Raw genomic sequence first — 17310 nt, 5'->3', positions numbered from 1 at the left:
TTTAGTCTTACTAAAGACATGGGAGGAAGTTCTACCAGCTGACCAGCTTTCCCCAACGTGGAAAGGATCACAGCAAAGCCATCTGAGCTCTCCAACAGACCTTGAACGCCAAGGGATTCACAGGTAGGTACACCTGTGTGGAAGTAAAGCTGTTGCTTATTCTGGTAGCCCAATCTGAGGCTGGGGGAGGTGGGCGCGGGGTTATTTTAGCGTTGGCGGAGCACTGGCACTGTCGCTGCGCGTCTGCTCCTCCTCGCTTTTCTCCTGCCGCCCTAGTCCCGCAGTGGCCATGAGGGAGATCGTGCTATCGCAGACCCCGCAGTGTGGGAACCAGATCCACACCAAGGTTGGTGGCCGCGGCTCTGAGGGCCCAGCGCAGGCCTGCCGGGTGGCCCGGGAAGATGTTGGCAGTGGCAGGAGCTGTATTGAGGCCCCTGGGCTCCCTGCCTGGGTCGCGGTGGGCCTGGGTGGCTGGCTAGGCAGCCAGGGCGGACCTCCAGGGATCCAGAGGCCTGGGGTGGGGTTAGGAGAGGGGCTGGGGATAGAAGAGGGGCTGGGGAGCCTCGGGCTCCGCGGCCTCCGTGACTCAGCCCTGGCCTGTCTGGCCCCTCCTGTCTCTCGCAGTTCTGGGAGGTGATCTCTGATGAACAAACCATCGACTCTGCTGGGACCTCCCACGGGGACAGGGACCTGCAGCTGGAGCGCCTCAATGTGTACTACAACGAGGCCAGGTGTGAGACCCCAGTCCTTCCCCCACCGCCCTCCTGGGAATGGCGGCCCTCCGCTCGCTGATGCCTTCCCGCTCCCCTCAGGTGGCCGGTACCTGACCCGCGCTGTGCTCGTGGATCCGGAGCCGGGCACCGTGGACTCTGTGCGCTCGGGGCCCTTCGGGTGGGTCTTCAGGCCCGACGACACCTTCGGTGAGGACTGGGGTGGGGCTCCTTAGCCAGGGCAGCTCAGATTCACAGAGTGCCCCACGGTCATCGCTGTGGGAACTGTGGAGCTAGGGCCTCTGAACACCTTCCTATCCTGAGTCACTCAATCTCCTTCTCCTAAACGGGCTTTGGCAGGAAGGCCCAGCTGTCTGCCTGAGATGAGCTGCTGATGCAATCTTTCTGCAGGGAGCTGAGCTGGGGGCAGAAGCTGCTACTTTCCTTGTGGATGGGCAGGAGCCACCTGCAGAAGGTCTGTTGTTAGGCTGTCTCAGGTTCGGCTCCTGACTTAATTTCTAACAGGGGAGGCTGCTATCCTTTAGCTTTGGGGGAGGGAGGTCCACCTGCTCCACCTGCAGGGTGAATCGTGCTTTCACCTCACACGTGATACTTGGCCCTTTTTTGCATTGTGGTGGCCCCTGATGACTGTATATCTGGCCATCCAGTGACTTGCTGTACTGTCTTACAGGTCAGTGTGGGGCCAGGAACAACTGGGCCAAGGGGCACTACACAGAAGGTGCAGAGCTGAAGGCATCAGTGATGGATGTTGTGAAAAAAGAATCAGAGCTGTGACTGCCTGCAGGGTTTCCAGCTTACCCGCTCCCTGGGTGGAGGGACTGGATCTGGGATGGGTACCCTTCTCATCAGTAAGATCTGGGAGGGGTACCCAGACAGGATCGTAAACAGTGTTCTGCCTTTGCCCAAGGTGTCAGACACCATGGTGGAGTCCTACAGTGCCACCCTCTCAGTCCACCAGCTCATAGAAATTGCAAATGAGACCTTTTGCATTGATAGCGAAGCTCTGTAGTCCTGCATGACATCTGTTCCAGAACCCTAAAACTGCCCACACCCACCTACGGTGACCTGAATCACCTGGTGTCTGCTACCAGTGAGTGGGGTCATCACGTGCCTGCGCTTCCCAGGCCAGCTGAATACTGACCTGCAAAGGCTGGCCATGAACATGATCCCATTTCCCCGGCTGTGCACTTCTTCATGCCTGACTTTGCCCCACCGACCAGCCGGGGCAGCCAACAATACCGGGCCCTGACTGTGGCTGAGCTCACCCAGCAGATATTTGATGCTAAGAATATTATGGTTGCCTGTGTAGCCCGTCATGGCCACTACCTAATGGTGGCTGCCATTTTCAGAGGTTGTGTGTCCATGAGGGAGGTGGATGAGCAAATGTTCAATATTTAAAACAAGAACAGCAGCTACTTTGCTGACTGGCTCTCACAATGTGAAAACGGCCATCTGTGCCATTGCACCCAAGGGGCTAAAAATGTCAGCCACCTGCATCGGCAACAACACGGCCATCCTGGAGCTGTTCAAGTGTGTTCCAGGCCTTCCTGCAGTGGCACACGGGTGAGGGCATGGACGTGATGGAGTTCACCAAGGCCGAGAGCAACATGAACGACCTGCTGTCTGAGTAAGCAGTACCAGGATGCCATGGCCAAGGAGGAAGGAGGTGGTCTAGAGCCTGCCTTTTCTGGGTAAAGAAGGGAAGTGGTGTGGATTCTCTAGTGTGTTCTGATAGCCATGTGTCACTACGCACTTATTGTTTGTGTCTTCACATCTCTTCTTCTTGCTTTTTAAAGCATTTTCATAGTATGCAGTTTTGCCTAATAGAGCATTCTCTTAGCATCTGCTTTCACCTGCACTTTCTATAGGCCTTCTGAGTACTGCTGGCAGATGTAATTGTGCTGCAAGGTTACAGCCGACTTGGGCTTCTATGCCCAGGAACAAGCATTCCAGTGGATCCTGGCGGGGTTAGTATGGGCTATGGACATGGCAGGCGTGCTTCACAGGAGCTTGAACCTGCCCTGGGCCTTGGTCATCTGCTCAGTAGGGAACCTGTTTCCTGAAGGCAACCCTGGCTTCTCCTCCACAGGACCAGCTGGTCTCTAACTTAAAAGTGGCCAGTGCTGCCCACCCCCACCCTACTTCCAAAAGGGTTGGGCAATTCTACCCCAAGGTGGCACCTTGGAGACAATGTAGTAGCACTGCTGGTCCTGAACCAGCAATAAAGGGTGGTCAAATAGGGGGCCAGCTACCCCTTCCCCATGATAGCGTGGGTGTGTCAGTGTGACCTCTTCCCCTAATCATGTGGGCACACGAATATCTGGCAGGGGCAGAGACTAGTTGGCAGGAATCAAGCCCACTGTGTACTCACATGCATGTAGAAGGGAATTAGGCCCTGGGGGCTGTACATGTGGTCACTGGGCCTGTGTGTCTCTCTCCAGGGCATGGGTGCAGTTTTCGAACAGGAACTGGGAATCTGGCAACCAGTGATGAAAATGCCTACTCAGGGGTCTATTGTGCCCCAGGCTGGAGGGATAGCACTCTCTGAAAAAGCAGCTAATGTACACTGCCTCTTGTCTCACCTATCCCCCGCTTCAAAGCAGGGGGAGAATACAAGGCTATCAGGATGAGAGAGGTGGAAGTGGCACCTTTGGGGTCAGGCCCTTAAGCCAGGCAGAGCCTCCTTCCTAGGCCTCTCAGGAAGCCTGGACTTCGAGGCCTGCCTCCAGGAAGCTGTCAATAAGATGTGTGTGAGCTGGGTGCTCGGGAGCACACCCAGGACAGTGCTCTTCTACCTGGCTCTTGTAGAACTCAGCCATGGCCTGTATGATACCCTGTTGGTAATTCACCCCATCACACAGGTGGATCAGGAAGATGAAGCCAGCACAGCCTGGGGTTGGGCAGATGTTCAGGTCCCACCCCAGATCACCTTGGCCTTCCCCTAGTCCTGCCCACCTGCCTCAGATACATCAGGGAAGGCAGGTGAGGCTCATCTCCTTTTCCCTAAATGCTGGCAATTGCCTCACAGGCAAGCAGAGGAGTGTTTCATCTTTGGAAAATATGTCCCTGGGTAGGGACACAGCTGGGAGGTGAGAGAAGTTCCCCTTTAATGCCCCAACCTGTTCTCAGAGCAGGAAAAGGGGCCTCTGTGACAGCCCTCCTCACTGGCTCTCACAGGCCTGCACCCACCTGAGATGGCCTTACATGGAGCTGGTGGGGAAGGTTCAGCTGCAGCAACAACTGGAAGCTGCCCACACCTAGTGTCCCCACTCGTGAGTGGTGTCAGATGTTCCTCCCTCCTGCAGTGATACAGCCAGAGTGGCAGAGGGGGCAAGTCACTGCCACAGTTCCCACCTGGTTCTGAGTGGGGCCCAGGCTTGGCTCCTGTGTATTTCCCAATTACCTGGTTCCACCTGGGACTTCATGGATGGGAGTGGTCCTCTTAGGGGCCTTTTTTTATATGCCAGCTGCAGGTCTGTGTTTCTCAAGTCTCAGGAGTCCCCCTTCTAGCCCGGCAAGCATGGGCCATGGTGGGAGGGGGCATGAAGCTTCCAGAAAGCAGAACCTAGTGACTGCTGATGGTTTTCTTCCTTCAGTGGGAGTCAGCTCAGAATCTCAACGTTCTTGTAGGGGCTTCAAAACAGTACAGACAGGGTAGCATATAAGCAATTGAGGCAGAATGGTGGGGCCAGGAGGGAGCAGGGCCAAGGTCTGGTGGCTTACCCATGTAGAGGGGATTGTAGGGATTATCAACTATCCGGGAATTCAGTGGAGCTTGGTCTCATTAAAGCCCTAGATGAACTTGGACTTGGACATGGGAGACAGCATGAAGTGGGGGGCTCTACTACACACTGTGGTTTTTGAGCAGCTGTGCCATGGTGCACCCATAGATGTTCCCCACCTGGAGCACAGCTGTGGGTAGAAGCTGGCATAGCTGCAGAGGGAAGAGGGGGAGCAGGCGGCAGGAGGAGTCTCAAGAGCAGCCTCAGGCAGCCAGATGGGGCCTCTGCAAGCAAAATGCAGATCCAGCCTGTTGGCCTCTTAGCTTCTTGGCTTGCTGCAGATCACCTGACCTCTGCTTATCTATAAATGGGGGTTGCAGTAGCACCTGCCTTCTGGGACTCTCACAGCTTGAAGGGGCAGCGCACAGCATGTGCTGAGAATGCACCTGACTCTGGGGAGCTTCTGACAGCACATCAGATTCAGCATACCCAACCTCTACCAGACACCATGAAATCTTCCCTACCCCTCATTCCAACTGACGGGAAAGGGAGTCTGTCCTAGGGGAGCGAGTACAGGCATATTTCTCTGGTGGGCACATGGTCCAGGCTTGAGAAAGCCCCTTGGACACATGCTGGTTTCACTAGGAATCTGGGGTGGATTTAGCCTGGAACCCTGTACCCCAGGAGGCCAGTGGCCCCCTACCTGGGACCAGGACTGCACCCCAGGAGGTCAGTAGCCCCCTACATGGGAAGCAGGTGGTGGGGCTGAACTTTGAGGGAAGTCATCATTTGGTATCAGGAAAAGTGCAAGTGGTTGGTGGTGGTTCAGTTCTGCAGGGCTTGTGTAATAACCCAAAGAGTGCAAAGTTAACACAGGCTCATCAGTTTAAAAGATAATGGGGCAGTTGGCTTCATCTGCCCCTTTCCCAGAAGTAACTGGTGTTCGGAGGTGGATCTGTTTTCTTCCAAGCCCTTTCCCTTTGCATGTAGCTGTGTGCATGTATTTAGGTGTATACACACACATTCTGTAGAGGAGTTTTGTTTTTTTATTTAGGGGCATAACTAGTGAGGCAGCCTAGTATTTTCTTGTAAGTGTGGAGTCCTCTATGGAGTGGGCATTGGGTCTTTACTAGCTGGCTTCTGCCAGCTGTTCCCCCAGTTTCTGCCCTTCACAGACATGCTGGCCACCTGTTATGACATTCAGTAGTCTGGTCCCCAGTTAGTAACATGAGAGAACTTAGCTACATCATAAAACTGGAAAAGCCCACATTATGCAGAGAGAAAGTATAAATGAATATTTGTGTACTGCTCGGCTGGAGTCCACAGTACATGACTGAGATGACAAAGGGATATTTTTCACCTAATATTTGGACCCTGAAAGAGGGCATTTATGGTTTTCTTATTTAGAACACAGAATAAGTACTACCCAAAATTATCCCCAACTCCCACTTCACCCCTCTAGTTTACCTACCTTGGAGAGAAAGAGGAACTCACCTGGTTAATGCAAGCCTGAAATTATTTGAGCCAGGTCACTGTGTAAAGGTCATACTGACTCTGTCCTCTCATGTGTCACATTCTCAACTCAGATATTTCATAGCTCCCTGTATACAGGTAGATACAGTACCCTCCTAGCCTCCTTTCTTGGTATGATACATGCCTGACAGCATGTGAGAGGGCTCAAGGTCCAGGCTCATGGGAAGATTTGGGCAAGACTTCTGCTTGCCCCATCTAATCTCTCCAGGTGAACCTGCATGCATATGTTCCTCCATCTAGTTCCAGAATAGGGGATAGGAGGTTATATGGTTTGGCTCTCTGTCCCTACCCAAATCTTACCTTAATTTGTGATAATGCCCATGTGTCAAGGATGGGACCAGGTGGAGATAATTAAATCATGGAGCAGTTTCCCCATACTGTTCTCATGATAGTGACTGAGTTCTCCCACGATCTGATGGTTTTATAAGGGGCTTCCCCCTTCACTTGGCTCTCACTCCTCTCATGCCTGCTGCCATGTAAGGTGAGACTTTGCTCCTCCTTCACCTTCTGCCACGATTGTGGGGCCTCCTCAGCCATGTGGAACTGTGAGTCCATTGAACCTGCTTTCCTTTATTTATTACCCAGTCTCAGGAATGTCTTTATTAGCAGTATGAGGACAGACTAGTACAGTAAATTGGTCCCAGGAATAGGGTGCTACTGTAAAGACACCCAAAAATGTGGATGTGACTTTGGACCTGGGTAACAGGCAGAGGTTGGAACAGTTTGCAGAGCTTAGAAGACAGGAAGATGTTGGAAGGTTTGGAACTTTCTGGAGACTTGTTGAATGGCTTTGACCAAAATGCTGATAGTGATATGGACAATAAGGTCCAGGCTGAGGTGGTCTCAGATAGAGATAAGGATCTTGTTGGGAACTACAGTAAAGGTCACTCATGCTATGCAAAGAGACTGGTGGCACTTTGCCCCTTGCCCTAGATATTTGTGGAACTTTGAACTTGAGAGAGATGATTTAGGGTATCTTGCAGAAGAAATTTCTAAATAGCAAAACATTCAAGAGTACACAGAAGGGCCAGGCACAGTAGCTCATGCCTGTAATCCTAGCACTTTGGGAGGCCAAGGTGGGGGGTTACTTGAGGTCAGGAGTTCAAGACCAGCTTCACCAACATGGTGAAACCCTGTCTCTACTAATAATATAAAAATTAGCCAGACGTGGTGGCAGGCACCTGTAATCCCAGCTACTCGGGAGGCTGAGGCAGGAGAATCACTTAAACCCAGGAGGCGGAGGTTGCAGTGAGCTGAGATCATGCCATTGTACTCCATTCTGGGGGACAAGAGTGAAACTCCATCTCAAAGAGGAAGCAGAGCATAAAAGTGTGGGGAAGGCCGGGCGCGGTGGCTCAAGCCTGTAATCCTAGCACTTTGGGAGGCTGAGACGGGCGGATCACGAGGTCAGGAGATCGAGACCATCCTGGCTAACACCGTGAAACCCCGTCTCTACTAAAAAATACAAAAAAAACTAGCCGGGCGAGGTGGCGGGCGCCTGTAGTCCCAGCTACTTGGAGGCTGAGGCAGGAGAACAGCATAAACCCGGGAGGCGGAGCTTGCAGTGAGCTGAGAACCGGCCACTGCACTCCAGCCCAGGTGACAGAGCGAGACTCCATCTCAAAAAAAAAGTGTGGGGAAAAGAGAGAGAGATCAGCCTATTACTGTGTCTGTATAGAAAGAAGTAGACATAAGATACTCCATTTTGCTCTGTATTTGAGATGCTATTAATCTGTGACCCTACCCCCAACCTTGTCCTTGCAAGAGACATGTGCTGTGGTGACTCGAGGTTTAAAGGATTTGGGGCTGTACAGGGTGTGCTTCGTTAAACAAGTGCCTGAAGGCAGGTTGCTGGTTAAAAGTCGGGACTTGCTAGCGCAATGCTGCTCTTTATGCACTAAAAAGGTTTATGGAGATGTTTGCATATGCATATCAAGGCACAGCACTTTTCCTTAAACTTATTCATGTCACAGAGAACTTTATTCATATGTCTTACTGCTGACTTTCTCTCTATAATGATCCTATTATCCTGCCACTTCCTTTTCTTTAAGATGGTAAAGATAATTATCAATAAATACTAAGGGAACTCAGATACCGGTGCTGGTGTGGGTCCTCTGTATGCTAAGCGCCGGTCCCCTGGGCCCACTTTTTCTTTCTCTATACTTTGTCTCTGTATCTCATTTCTTTTCTCAAGTCTCTTGTTCCACCTAATGAGAAACGCCCACAGGTGTGGAGGGGTAGGCCACTCCTTCATCAAAGCTTGAAAAATTTGCAGCCTGATGATGCAGCAGAAAAGAAAAAAACCATTTTCTGTGGAGAAATTCAAGCCTACAGCAGAAATTTGCATAAGCAACAAGGGGCTGAATATTAATCACCAAGACAATGGGGAAAATGTTTCCAAGGTATGTCAGAGACCTTCACAGCAGCCCCTCCAATCACAGGCCTAAAGGCCTCGAACACAACGTATTCTTAGATTCTTCTCCCTTGCCCTCAAACTCCACATTCTCAAGTGTCCTAGGAATGAACCTCCTGCCCAAGGTTAATGCTCTATAGATATCATTAGAAAGCATTGAAACAGCACTGGCAAGCCCTCAGTATTACCATACTGCTTATGGTACTCTCTTATATCCTTTTTTACTTTCACTGTCATATCCAAGAAATTATTGCCAGATTCTATGTTATGAAGGATCTGGCAATAAAGGCCTGGGAGGAGAAAATGGTTTCCTGGGCCAGGTCTAGAGGCCCCCTGCAGTGTGCAGCCTTGGGATTTGGTGCCCTGCATCCCAGTCACTCCAACCATGACTAAAAGGGACCAAGGTACAGTTCAGGCCATTGCTTCAGAGGTACAGGCCTCAAGCCTTGGTGACTTACACATGGTGTTGGGCCTGCAGGTGTGTAGAAGTCAAGAATTGAGGTTTGGAAACCTCTGCCTAGATTTCAGAGGATGTATGGAAATGCCTGGATGTCCAGGCAGAAGTTTGCTGCAGGGGTACAGCCCTTCTGGAGAACCTCTGCTAGAGCAGTGTGGAAGGAAAAGGTGGAGTTGGAGCCCCCACACAGAGTCCCCACTGGGGCACTGCCTAATGGAGCTGTGAGCAGAGGGCCACTATCTTCCAGATCCCAGAATGGTAGACACACCTACAGCTTGTACTGTGTACCTGAAAAAGCCCCAGACACACAATGCCAGCCCATGAAAGCAGCCAGGCGGCAAGGCTGTACCCTGCAAAGCCACAGGGACAGAGCTGCCCAAGGCTGCGGGCAGCCTTGCATCAGCAAGACCTGGATGTGAGACATGGAGTCAAAGGAGATCATTTCAGAGCTTTAAGAATTAACTGCCCTGCTGGATTTTGGAATTGCATGGGGCCTATAGCCCCTTCATTTTGGCTAGCTTCTCACATTTGGAACAGGTGTATTTATTTATCCAATGTCTGTATCCCCATTGTATCTAGGAAGTAACTAACTTTCTTTTGACTTTACAGGCTCATAGGTGGAAGGTACTTGTCTCAGATGAGACTTTGGAGTGTGGACTTTTGAGTTAATGCTTAAATGAGTTAAGACTTTGGGGGACTATTGGGAAAGCAAAATTGGTTTTGAAATGTGAGAACATGAGATTTGGGAGGGGCTGTGGATGGAATAACATGGTTTGGCTCTGTGTCCCCACCCAAATCTCACCTTGAATTGTGATATTCCCCATGTGTCAAGGGTGGGACCAGGTGGAGAGAAATGAATCATGGGAGTGGTTTCCCCATACTGTTATGATATTGAATGAGTCCTCATGAGATCTGATGGTTTTATAAGGGACTTCCCACTTAACTTGGCTCTCACTTCCCTCTTGCCTGCCACAATGTAAGACATGACTTTGCTCCTTCTTTACCTTCCATTGTGATCTTGAGGCCTCGCTAGCCATGTGGAACTGTGAGTCCATTAAACTTTCTTTCCTTTATAAATTACCCAGTTTCAGGTATGTCTTTATTAGCAGCATGAGAAGAGACAAGAGGTCTCATATTGACCTCAAGTTTATGCCAATTTTTCCACAACAGCTTTCCAAGACAGTCCCTGGTATGGGGCTTATAAGATGCCATGAAGATATGTGAAGTCACTATCTACTTTTATTGTGTGGGTGCTTTATAAATTAGAGCCCTGGAGGGGAATAGGTGTCAGAGCTACTCCAAACCGCTAACATATAATCATCTAAGCCTGGCCCTTTTTTGGTGGTAAAATATATATAACATAAATCTCACCATCTTAATCATGTTTAAATGTACAGTTCAATGGCATTCAGTATACTCACATTGTTGTACAACCATCTCCTTTATCTATATCTACAACTTTATTATTATCCTAAACTGAAACTCCTAAACTCCTAAATGAAGAAGTCATCAAATAGAAGACTGATGAATTTGACTTCATAAAAATTAAAACTTTCTATGAGAAAAAAATGCCTCAAAATCAAAAGTCAATGGACTGGGGAAATCTCCAACATATATGACAGAAAAAGCTAATTTGGGTGATGTATATGTAAAGCTATCATAAATATTAAAAGACCAGCAAAAAAATTGAAAAATGAACAAAGAATGTTGTATTAGTGCATTTTCATGCTGCTGATAAAGACATACCCAAGACTCAGCAATTTACAAAAGAAAGAGGTTTACTGGACTTACAGTTTCATGTGGCTGAGGAGGCCTCACAATCATTGTGGAAATTGAAAGACACGTCTCACATGGCGGCAGCAGGAGAGAGAATAAAAGCCAAGTGAAACGGATTTCCCCTTATCAAACCATCAGATCTGATGAGACTTAGTCACTACCATGAGAACAGCAGAGGGGAAACTGTCCCCATGATCCAATAATCTCCCACCAGGTCACTCCCACAACATGTGGGAAATATGGGAGTACAATTCAAGATGAGATTTGGGTGGGGATACCAAGCCAAACCATATCAGATATAAAGAGTTCAAAGAAAAATGTAGATTTAAAAGTATTTGCTAAGTTTTTTACTGTGGTAAAATATGCATAACAAAGTTTACCACTGTAACCACTTTGAGGTGTGTAATTCAGTGGCGTTAAGTACAAATACATTGTTGTGCAAGCATCACCACTATCCATTTTCAAAACTATTTTATCATCCCAAACTGAAATTCTATCTATGGAAAAATAACTCCCCATTTCCCTTCCTCCCATCCCCTGATCTCCACTATTTTATTTTCTATGTCTATAAATTTGACTACTCTAGGTGCTTCATATAAGTGGAAACATACAGTATTTGCTTTTTTGTCTAACTTATTTTACTTAGCAAAATCTTCTCAAGTTTTGTTGTAGCATGTATCAAAATTTATTTTTAAGGTTGAAGATATCATTGTATGTATTGACTATATTTGCTTACCCATTCATCTATAGATGGACATTTTGGTGGTTTCTACTCTTTGGCTATTGTGAGTGCTGCTATAAACATGGGTGTGCAAATATCTGTGCAAATTCTTGCTTTCAGTTCTTTTAGGTATATACCCAGGAGTGGAATTGCTAGATCATATGGTGATTACTGTTTTCCACAGTGGCTGTGCCATTTTACTTTCCCACCAGTAGTATGCAAGACTTCTGATTTCTCCACATCCAGTATTTGCTGTTCTCTGGGTTTTTGTTGTTTGTTTTGGTTTATTGTTGTTGTTGTTTTATGGTAGCTATACTTATGTGTGTCAGTTGGCATTGCATTGTGCTTTTGATGTACATTGTTCTCATGATAATTGATGCCGAGCACCTCACTCTGTGCTTACTGATCATTTGTGTATCTTCTTTAAAGAAATGTTTATTTTAAAATCTCTGCTCATTTTTAAATTTGATGTTGTTGTTGTTGCTGTGGTCTTAATATAGCCTGGATATTAATTACTTATCAGATACATAATGTGTGGATATTTTCTCCCCCTCTGTGAATACAATCTATTGACTGTATCTTCAGATACACAAAAGGTTTTAACTTTAATAATGTTATTTTTATGTATTTTTGTTGTGTTGCCTGCACTTTCACTGTCATATCCAAGAAATTATTGCCAGATTCTATGTTATGAAACTTTTTCCCTATGTTTTCTTCTAAGGGTTTTATAGCTTTAGCTCTCACAATTAGATGTTTGATCAATTTTTAATTGTTTTGTATATGGTGTAAAGTAAGGGTTCAACATCATTCTTTTCCATGTAAATATCCAGTTTTTCTAGCACCATTTAAAAATACTGTCCTTTCTCATTGAATAGTTTTGGCTGCCTTGTTGAAAATTATGACCAATATTGCCTTGGTCTTCATGTCTGTCTCTATGCTGGTACAACATTTTTTGGGTACTGAAGCATTGTAGTAAGTTTGAAACCACAAGGCATTAGTCCTTTAACTTTGTTTATTTTAGTATAGATTGGGACACTTGGGTTTTTTTTTTTTTTTTGAGATTTCATCTGAATTTTAGAATAGGTTTTTCTATTTTTGCACATGTTGGGATTTTTATAGGAATTTCATTGAATCTGTAGATAACAATGACATTTTGACAAGGTTTTGTCTTCCAATCCATAAACACATGGTGTCTTTTCATTTGAGTCATGTTTAATACCTTTCTGCAATGTTTATAGTTTTCACTGTACAGGTTTTTCATTACCTTGGTTAAGCTGGTTTCTAAGTATTTTATTCTTTTGACAGTATCATAAATGATACTGTTGTCTTGATTTTTCTTCATGTAGTTTATTGTTAGTTATTGTAGAAATACAAATTATTTTATGTATTGATTTTGTATCCTGCAACTTTGTTGAATTTTATTTATTGCTCCTGACAGTTTCTTTCACAATATACAAGATTGTATCATCTGCAAACAGATACTTTTACCTTTTCTTTTTTAATTGGAATTTTTAAAATTCTTTTTCTTGCCTTATTGCTCTAACTAGAACCTTCCATACTACATTAAATAGAAGTGGTAAAAGCAGGCATCCTTGTTTTTGCTCTTAGGATAAAAGCTTTCACCATTATGTTAGCTTTGTTTTTTTAAAATGTATAACATATTATATTAAGGTCTTTCCTTTCTGTTTGTAGTTTGAGTATTTTTTTATCATGAAAGTGGGTTAAATTTTGACAAATAGTTTTTCTGCTTTGGTTTTCTTCTATAGGTTAATGTGGTATTACATTGATTTTTATGTGTTGGAGCATACTTTTACTTCAGGAGTCAATTATACTCATTCATGGTGTATAATCCTTTTAATGTACTGCTAAATTTAAATTGCTAGTATTTTGTTGAGGATTTTTGCATCAGCATTTGTAAGTGATGTTTGTCTGTAGTTTTCTTGTGTTGTCTTTGGTTTGGTGTCTGGGTAATACTGGCCTCATAGAATGAGTTAGAAAATGTTACCTCCTCTTCAAATTTTTGAAAGAGTTTGAGAAAAACTGGTGTTAATTCTGCTTTAGATGTTGGGTAGAATTCAGCAGTGAAGCCATCTGGTCTAGGGCTTTTCTTTGTTGCTGGGCTTTCAGTTACTGATGCAATGTTCATACTGAATCTCCTTGCTGAATAGGTTTATTCAGCTATTCTATTCCTGATTCTGTCTTAGTAGGTTTTTTGTTTCTAAAAATTTGTTCATTTTATTTAGGTTATTCAATTTTTTTGGTGTATAGCTGCTTATGGTACTCTCTTATATCCTTTTTTACTCTGTAAGTTTGGTATAACTCATTTAAGTTATAACTTCTCCAGTAGCCAATTATTTCAAAGGCCAGACATATACTCCTTAAAAAATGACTAAAACTGACAGCTTGTAGAAAGCCATAAAAACCTTTACTGTGTTGTTTTGGTAATACACTTGTAAGATGCCTGCCAAAAAAAAAAGAAAAAAAGAAAAACACTGGAAAATACTTTTCAATTTCTCAAGGAGATTACTACAACAGTAACACATCAAGACTTATTCATTAATAATGAAAAATATGAATTGTTATACTAAATCTGGATAGAAAAACATAGGTAGTTTTTTACCTATCTTCATTATCTGTACAATGTTACCTTTCAAAATATTTTGAAAGTGTTAACTATATGGGGAAAAATGAGGTATTTGAAAATGGTTAGAAAGTTTAACAAAACCTTATAAACTCACATGTCCTTTACTGGGATATCCTTGAAGATCTGAGAGTTGTCCACATTTTGTATAGCTTGATCATTCATAATCTTGGAGGCAAACAGAGTGACTCCCAAGGAAATCCTTTTCCAGTTATATGGACAAATGTCAATTTCAACATAAGATCGTTTCCAGGTAAATCTGCAAAAGAGAGCACTTATATTTGATTTTAGTTCAGTTTAGCTGTTATGATAAGAATGCATGAATGATAGATTTCTTCTGTTTTTGACCAGAAAGTAAGTGCCTTTTATTTTTATATTCAGAGATTTTGCTTAGTCAGCCAAAGCAAGAGACCAAATCACAGTTGTAAGTCAGATATCTCTACATCTACTCCGTCCTTAGAAATTTGCAGTCCACTTCATGTCTAAAACACCAAAAGCAACGGCAACAAAAGCCAAAATTGACAAATGGGATCTAATTAAACTAAAGAGCTTCTGCACAGCAAAAGAAACTACCATCAGAGTGAACAGGCAACCTACAGAATGGGAGAAAATTTTTGCAACCTACTCATCTGACAAAGGGCTAATATCCAGAATCTACAAAGAACTCAAACAAATATACAAGAAAAAAACAACCCCATCAAAAAGTGGGGAAAGGATATGAACAGACATTTCTCAAAAGAAGACATTCATACAGCCAACAGACACATGAAAAAATGCTCATCATCACTCGCCATCAGAGAAATGCAAATCAAAACCACAATGAGATACCATCTCACACCAGGTAGAATGGCAATCATTAAGAAGTCAGGAAACAACAGGTGTTGGAGAGGATGTGGAGAAATAGGAACACTTTTACACTGTTGGTGGGATTGTAAACTAGTTCAACCATTATGGAAAACAGTATGGCAATTCCTCAAGGATCTAGAACTAGATGTACCATATGACCCAGCCATCCCACTACTGGGTATATACCCAAAGGATTATAAATTATTCTACTACAAAGACACATGCACACGTATGTTTATTGCAGCACTATTCACAATAGCAAAGACTTGGAATCAACCCAAATGTCCATCTGTGACAGACTGGATTAAGAAAATGTGGCACATATACACCATGGAATACTATGCAGCCATAAAAAAGGATGAGTTTGCGTCCTTTGTAGGGACATGGATGCAGCTGGAAACCATCATTCTTAGCAAACTATCACAAGAACAGAAAACCAAACGCCGCATGTTCTCACTCATAGGTGGGAACTGAACAATGAGATCACTTGGACTCGGGAAGGGGAACATCACACACTGAGGCCTATCATGGGGAGGGGGGAGGAGGGAGGGATTGCAGTGGGGAGTTATACATGATATAAATGATGAATTGATGGGTGCTGACGAGTTGATGGGTGCAGCACACCAACATGGCATAAGTATACATATGTAACAAACCTGCACGTTATGCACATGTACCCTAGAACTTAAAGTATAATAAAAATAAATAAATAAATAAATAAATAAATAAATAAATAAATAAATAAATAAAATAAAAAAAGAAAAGAAATTTGCAGTCCAATTTTGATCACAGGAATGACTGGACATCTCAGCCAAGGGCATCATGAAGACAGATGGAGTCATTGCCTTCACACCCATAAAAGGCAGCACATACACAGGCCCAGTGTGCATTAAGGTTATTAAATGAACACTTCAGTGCCCACCTTGTGCCATGTGTTTTTATACCTGGTTTGCAGGTTGATAGAAATTGTACAGATATGTAATGCTTGATTGTATAAAACCCAAGGGATACTGAATACATTGCTATCTTCTCCTTTTCACAATAACTAATCCTTTTGTGGCACTAGCTTGAAGAACTGCTAGTCAAAAGAGCCTCCCAGTGGCTGCTGTGCAGAGCAGCATGACAGGTTCAGGTCTTTGGGGCCATAAAATGTTTCCATATTCAGTGCCTTGATAAGGAATACCCCAGTAGAAAAGGGTACTTCTTACAGCCCTATTTTTCCTATCTCCACAATCACTTCATGAAAATTTATTTTCTGTTTTGTTTTGTTTTTAGATGGAGTCTAGCTCTGTCTCCAGGCTGGAGTGCAGTGATGCGATCTCAGCTCACTGCAACCTCTGCCTCCCAGGTTGAAGAGATTCTCCTGCCTCAGCCTCATGAGTAGCTGAGATTACAGGCACGTCCCACAACATCCAGCTAATTTTTGTGTTTTTAGTAGAGATGGGGTTTCACCTTGTTGGCCAGGATGGTCTCGATCTCCTCACCTCGTGATCCACCCACCTTGGCCTCCCAAAGTGCTGGGATTACAAGCGTAAGCCACTGCACAGGGCTTCTTTTCTGTCTTACATCATCTGCAACATTGTCAATTCCGTTGGCTTAAAGGCAGTAGCACCTGTCAGTCTCTGATCCTTGGGATTCCTCTTAACTTGCAAGGCAATTTGTGAGAAAATCTCGTGAAGTATTTTACATCTATCAAACATCTACCTACAAAAAATTTGGTGAAGTGAACAGCTGAGTAAAGGTTATAGAGGTAATCCATGAGGCGTTGTTACCTCAAACGGTGTTCTGCAGAAGCATATGGTTTATATGTCATTTAAACTATGTACCAAGACAAAAGGAAAACAGTCCATTTTATGAAAGTTTATTATCTGAAAGTTAGGTTGGCCGCTCAGATCTGGCAATGTTCTCCAAACTCAACAGTGTTTTCAAAAACAAATGGCTCTCGAACACAATGTATTCTTAGATTCTTCTCCCTTGCCCTCAAACTCCACACTCTCAAGTGTCCTAAGAATGAACCTCCTGCCCAAGGTTAATGCTCTATAGATATCATTAGAAAGCATTGAAACAGCACTGGCAAACCCTCAACTGCCTGTTGCCTTTACTGCTAAGCTGGTAACCTGTGAACATTCATTGATCCCACTTGTCTTCCTGAGTCAATCAGAGAGAGTTCCTTTTTACCACTATGCCAGTTCTCTATTAGTGTGGTTGATCCCATCCCACTTCTGCAGAACACTGTTCCCACAATCACTTCTTCTTTTTTTTTAATACTTTAAGTTCTAGGGTACATGTGCACAACGTGCAGGTTTGTTACATATGTATACATGTGCCATGTTGGTGTGCTGCACCCATTAACTCGTCATTTACTTTAGGTATATCTCCTAATACTATCCCTACCCCTACCCCTCCCCACAATAGGACCTCGTGTGTGATGCTCCCCTTCCTGTGTCCAAGTGATCTCATTGTTCAGTTC

At 44.7% G+C, this 17310-nt stretch overlaps 1 pseudogene; it reads left to right on the top strand.

The window, feature by feature from the left end:
* The first annotated feature begins 289 nt into the window (after window positions 1–289).
* Window positions 290–2362, top strand: LOC104677149 (annotated as a pseudogene).
* The last annotated feature ends 14948 nt before the right edge of the window (window positions 2363–17310 follow it).

Source organism: Rhinopithecus roxellana, chromosome 8 (genome assembly GCF_007565055.1).
Source record: "Rhinopithecus roxellana isolate Shanxi Qingling chromosome 8, ASM756505v1, whole genome shotgun sequence".
Classification (NCBI taxonomy): Eukaryota; Metazoa; Chordata; class Mammalia; order Primates; family Cercopithecidae; genus Rhinopithecus; species Rhinopithecus roxellana.
Note: the sequence above shows the minus strand (reverse complement) of the source record. Positions and strands in the feature narration are given on the sequence as shown.